Here is a 6,510-nt window from a genome sequence, read left to right as displayed (position 1 = left end):
TGCTTGCCTCTACAAAGAGGGGTATGGTTATGCTGCTGTCAAGTGAAAGACTTCATCCTTCCAACAGAAGGTGTCACCCTCTGGAGCGCTTGACGGACTCTGCTACCCTAACACGTTGTTTCCCCTTTATAAACAGTCCAGCCGCTTTGGCCTTATCTACTTGATTCCAAAATAGCTCGTCAATTTAATAGCATTCAGGTTGTTTATGCACACACAAGCCCTTTGAAAATAACCCTTTTCATGTCGCCAAACAGGCATTTTGAAATCAACTAATTGGATGGTTGTCTGAATTCAACTCGTTGTTTTAAAAATAACCAGTTGTTCCACTGAATTACATTTTTTTACCCCCAAGCCAATTGGTGTGTGTAGACAGAGTTTGAGTCAATCCAGATGGCTGGCTGCATTTTTGACTTGAACTGACTGGGTTTTGTGGTCAGATATATACAGCTCTTGATAGCCACTGGGGAAATGGAGGAGAAGGGAAGGAAGGTGTAGGAACGTTAGGAGAAGTTATATCAACAAAAGTTTCCATCTTGAGTGCTGTGGATCCAGACGTTTTCTGCAATCAATCCTCCCTCCTCCTCAACACACATGCACACGCACACGTGCACACACACACATGCACACACACATAGTTAAGAAAACAGAAATAAAGTAATAACATCCCTCCCAGCTGGCTCTGCTCACGGCTGTGGGTCTTTTCTTTCTTTCTTTCTCTCCATGAATTTCTTCACTGCTTGGGTGGCCTGTGGAGGGATTCTGGCAACTCAGCATCATTGGTTTAGCTCCCTCTTAGGCTAACTTTTCCTTCCTGTGGGGAGCTCTCCTTTGAGGGACTTAGTGCTCCTCTCAGTCTGTAAAAGCAAGGCAGGAAGAAGAGGGCTTCAGTCAGACCTGAACCCCCTAATTCCAAGCATGAGGCCTGACTCTGACCCATGGAACCACTTTTCCTGAGGGAAGCTGTGAATTTCCTGTAATGAACCAGTCCTCCCTACCCAGGCGTTACTACTACATTTTGAGAAATTCTGAGTTTTGTATCATCTATGGTCCCCATAATTAGCTGTCAAATTCTGCTGGCATGAGGAAGTGCAATTCAGATGCTTTCAAAGGCTACTTCATGTGGACTTAATTTGATTTCTTCATTTACCTTACTGATAACATGATGAAAGTAGAACAGAGAGACTTCCCCTGAACCATCTTAGGTTTTTCACTTACAAGGAAGAAAAGGTTCTCCAAACATTTAAAATCAAACTGCAGGGACTTCCCTAGTGGTCCAGTGGGTAAGACTCTGCACTCGCAATGCAGGGGGCCCGGGTTTGATCCCTGGTCAGGGAACTAGATCCCTGATGCGTGCTGCAACTCAGAGTCCGCATGCCGCAACTAAGAAGACTGCACGCCGCAACTAAGACCTGGCACAGCCTAAATAAATAAATAAATAAACATTAAAAAAAAAAATCAAACTGCAGGGGTGATTTCCAAAATGTCTTCCAGTTTTTTCACAAATTTTGAGTGAATTATATGACACAAACTCACTTTTCTACTGCCAGCATTGTACCTTTTCTATCTTGTGCAAAGGTCATTGCTTGCAGTGAATCGAAGAGCACAAGAAATATTCTGTTTGAAACCTGGCCCTGCCTCTGTTGTCCCCAACTTTACTCTCTCATCTAGTAAATCCCAAATTGGCATGTTTTTCATAACATGTCATTTTTCATGCCTGGCTCTTTAAGGTGAGTATTGATTCCCGTGAGGCTTTCAGAGACATCTGGATAACATTCAAAAGTTTTTGCCTATGACATTTAGGTTTTAAACCACTGCCACATGGCTTGTTGGGATTTTTTAGTTTGGGAGGTATTGGAGGTGTATGACTTGGGTTATGGTCCTGTCTTCATTGCTGACCTGCTGTGTGACCTTGGGAACATCACTTTACTCTCTGAATCTCAGAGGTTTTCTCATCAATGTTATGGGGGTAATAATATTTGCATGCCTGGTCTATCTCAGAGGGCTGTTGGGAAGAACAATCCAAATAAGGTATGGGGAAGCCCTTTGTAAGAAGAATGAAGTCTTAAACAAATGTAAGAGATTCTAAAAGGAGACAATTTAACTGGGATTATCAGGTAGTCCGGAAAACTTGACCCTTCCTTCTCAGATCAAGAGGTTTGTTGTCAGGTCACACAATTGCACTGTGTGTTAACGTTACTTTAATCCCTGTTTGTTGGATTCAAACACCCCCGAAGATCAAATTCTACAGAAGAATGGTATGAATGGATATATTGCCTCAGTTTTGAGAATCCACAGTAATATTAGCATAGGGATGAGGAAACTCGGCAGGCTTAAATTTTTTTTTTAGTATTAATGACACTATGAATGTGTTAAAGTAATCAGTAATATTACAAGTTCTATTTGCAGCAAAAGTAAAGTGAGAGAGAACTTCTCCCTGGATTTCAGAATCATGGCTGCTTCAGTTGTGAACACAACTGTTCATAGAAAGATAACCTGTTGTTCTCCTCATTTTAGAGTTAAGAACTAAATCACCTCTGTGAAAATATACAAAAGGACAATAGGCAAATCCATCCTTCATTCTTTGATGTGTCTGTTTAACTGTCCCAGGCTTTCCGATCCTTGAGTGGTGTAGGGGCATCTGATAAACCCCAGGTGATTTAGAAGCACAGAATCCTGCTTTATATTTTCATCTTATCTAGCTGCTTGCATGGGATTAAATGATCTTTTTGCCATAGGAGCAGTTATGCCGAGGAAGATGAACTTTCCCTTCCATCTGCGGGGTAAATGTTGTCCCTCCACATGCAGACTATCAGCTGAGGGACTGGCATTGTTTCCGGTTGTCAGGATATCATTGGCCTTTTTCCTCTGAAGAAGAGTCAATTCATTGCCTAGTATTAAACAGAAAACAAGAAAAGTAAATACAGCATGATATTTCCCTACAATGGTAAATTAGAAATGGTATGAGTGTATGTGAGTATGACTGTGAAGTTTAAATCTGGGGTAGATCTGGCTGCAAGCTCAAGTTTGAAAACTTTTTTTTCAGAAGTGAATTTGAGCTCCTGTAGTTACATCCAGGAAATACGAGCCATTACCAAGGCTGGGAATTGAGGGTAAGGCCAAAAAAAAAGGCCTGGAAATGTAATTGTAATTGGGGAGGCCAAACGACAGAGGTTAAGCCCTGGGAAATGGAAAGGCAAATCGGTGTCTGAGAATTCCTGGGCCTGTGGCAGGTCTCTTGCTGGACTCTGGCCATCACTGAACACTGCTTAGCTCTTATACCCTCCACGTGGACCTGTTTTAAGGGAGGCTGAAGGAGGACTGAGCTGGGGCCAAGATTGTGAAGTTAAAGGAGACCCTCTGAGAGCATATGCCCCCTTCAAACTTACGAATCATGTGAAACCTTGATAACCTGGCGTTCCCAATGCTGGCATCGTGGTAAACCTGGCAATGAACTCACAACCGAAACAAAACTGGATAAGGGTCATGAGGGCAAAAATTTTGCCCTCATCACTATGTCACCAGTAATTAGAACATAGTGACTGTTCTACAGACGTTGGTAATAAAAAACTAATTAATGTTTATTACAAACAAACAAACAAACAAACAAACCTGGCTTTGATGGCCTTTAAAAGAAATAGTCTTAAGGTTCACAGGATAATGTGAATACCTACAACGTGCCAGAAGCTTTACCTATTTTATCTCTAGTCTCTCAAAGACCTTTCAAGGTTATATTTTTCCTAGCATATAGAGAAGCTGAAAGAATATTATAGTGGACACTAGTATCCTGACTACCTATATTCTACAATTAGCATTGTATTATACTTGTATTATCACATGGATCTATCTATTCATCCATTTATCAACCGAGGTTAAGCTTTTAATCCTCATTTTGTAAGTGAAGTCTCAGCCAGGTAAGGCGGCTTGTCCAAGGTCCCCCAGCTAGTAAGTAATAGAGCTAAAATCTGGACTTGGGACTATCGAACTCTGCAACCTATGCCCATTCCACCATGCCGAGCGGACTCTTGTGATCACTGTGTTGCAACATAAGTTAAAGCAAGTAAACCGGAGAGTGGGTTGAAATCGACTGAGAGGTTGAAGTTACTAGTGCTAAAACCAGAGGAACATCCCAGGAAGGGCTAATTTAGCCTTTGACCCCAGAATTATAATTTGTAAAAAGCAGACTAACGCAGGAGGGCATGCATCTATGCATTCTATATCATATGTTAAAGAGGAAGGGACAAATCATTACAGGGGATTCCTGTTGTTGTTTTTAAGAAAGCAAGTTTCATGATGTGTAGTAGGCCCAGTACAGACTCCGCTCACTGTCTCACCATTTCTGTAGATTCGTAACATAGTACAAAAATTGAATAAGATATAACAGAGCATCAAGAATAGATTAGATTAGATTTCACATACTTTGTTTACTAAGGCAGGGAAATATGTAATACATTTCAGAAAGATTTCCATAGATAGGATTGACACAGGTTTTCAACAGGGAAAAATTAATAATAAACACTCCCAAAAGTTTATTACCATAATTTCCAAACAATATAATAATTTGTTAGACCCCCATACACTAAGATTTAGGTAAACATAGTCTCTTACCTTTAGTAGTTTACAATCTTAAAGAGTCAACATCAAAGCCTCAGTTATTTAAAAATTTTAATGACTTAATTACAAAAGTCTCTGACTTAGATTTCTGGAGATAAAATACAACAGAAGTATGTCTGTTTATATCTCCACTCTTGCAATATTGCTTACAACAAGCATTACTGTGCTTCTCGTTAGGAGAAAAATTAGATTTTAAATGTTGTACACAGTACTTTGTTTTTTGATTTTTTTTTTTGAATTTTATTTTATTTTTTATACAGCAGGTTCTTATTAGTTATCTGTTTTATACATATTAGTGTATACATGTCAATCCCAATCTCCCAATTCATCCCACCACCACCACCCCACGCCCCTCTGCCACTTTCCCCCCTTGGTGTCCATACGTTTGTTCTCTACATCTGTACACAGTACTTTGATTAAGAAGCGCACTGATGAATCAACAAATATTTCTTGAGAATCTCCTATGGAGCCATTTCTGGGGTCTGTGTTGTGAGGGATGCATTCAGCCATTCATTCAATAAATATGTATTGGGGCCCTACTATACATTCTAGGCACTGCTCCAGATTCTGGGTACAGAAGTATAAGAACCCTTCCCTCGAGGAGTTCACAGTCATAGAAATACGGACTGTCGGAGGTAGGAGGAACCTTAGAGAGCATGTAGTCCGCCATCCTCAATTTACAGTTAAGGAGGCTGCGGTTCAGAGATGTTAAGCTACTGATTCAGGGTCACAATGCTCAGAGTGGCAGAACGAGAACTAGAAACCAGCTCTTTCGACTGCTGGTCCTCTGCTCTTTCAATTATTCCAATCTATTTGGGAAGACAGGGCACTCCCACATGAAACAACTTCAGAACAATACCAGACAAAAAGCTGCTAACAAACCATATGACATTGACCATAAGTTTAACAGCAGTTAGGGAATGACTGGAGACATCCAACAGAGCTTAAATCTTCTGAGTAATGACATACAATTTATTTATGGCAGGGGAGACTTGCTATACTTCTGACATGTTATAAGAATGAATGAGATGAAGGCATTCCAAGGAAGCAGTACTTCCCTCTGGATCTTATCATCTTGCTTTGTTTTGGTATGTTTGCTATGTTTTGGTACACAGGCTAGCATCTCTTTCATTTACAACAGAAAACATGACATAAATTAGGGGGGGAAATAATGGAGAAAATAAAACACGAAGGTAGTGGAGTTCAACCTCCAATCTGTAATTTACACCAAGTTCTACTGAGATGCAGAATCTCATGCAAACCATATTTACTGACTTCTGAGTATTGCTTGAATAAGAGCGAGCCACGGAAGAAGAGTGTCCCTGTGGGATACTTTTTGTAGGAGAAATCTTTTAGTTAGACATTTATCCTCAAATGGGCTACCTATTATTGGAAAGTTTTTATGCCTTGTGATTTTAATAGGAACTCTCTATCATTAGGGAATGCAGGAATTTATTTTTGTAAAGAAAAGCATATCAGGGCTTTATTTAAAAACATTTACTCAGTGACTACCATGGGCCAAAGCACCGTGCACATACTTAGCATAATACTTCTCAAACAGTCTGTAGTGAAGGATCACTTTACTTAATATTATTTTTATTTTCTGATATTAATATGAACTCCTGCGCATCTAAAGCTCACAAGTCATGGTAGAGACAAAAAAGTAAACATACATTTGCTACCCAATGTGGCAAATGTAGTGGTCACCCCAGGTGTTGGTACAACAAGTATAGCAGACTCTGGGCTTGGTTGGTAAGGTATGGAATGGTCTGGTACTGCTCTTCCCCTCCTTCGGCTACAGGTCCCAACCATACTGCCTCTCAAGAACACAGTTCCTAATGGATAGACTTTACAATAGCTATAGAGTTAGGGGTAGGGGTGGGGATGGCCTTTTCATAT

The 6,510-nt window shown here is 40.3% G+C and overlaps 1 non-coding gene across 1 annotated transcript; it reads left to right on the top strand.

The window, feature by feature from the left end:
- Positions 1-1,262: 1,262 nt before the first annotated feature.
- Positions 1,263-1,335, top strand: TRNAA-CGC (transfer RNA alanine (anticodon CGC)). The gene has a single exon. It is a non-coding gene; the product is annotated as a tRNA-Ala (tRNA).
- The last annotated feature ends 5,175 nt before the right edge of the window (positions 1,336-6,510 follow it).

This window comes from Balaenoptera ricei, chromosome X (assembly GCF_028023285.1).
Source record: "Balaenoptera ricei isolate mBalRic1 chromosome X, mBalRic1.hap2, whole genome shotgun sequence".
In the NCBI taxonomy this organism is placed as follows: Eukaryota; Metazoa; Chordata; class Mammalia; order Artiodactyla; family Balaenopteridae; genus Balaenoptera; species Balaenoptera ricei.
This window is presented reverse-complemented; position numbering and strand designations above follow the sequence as displayed.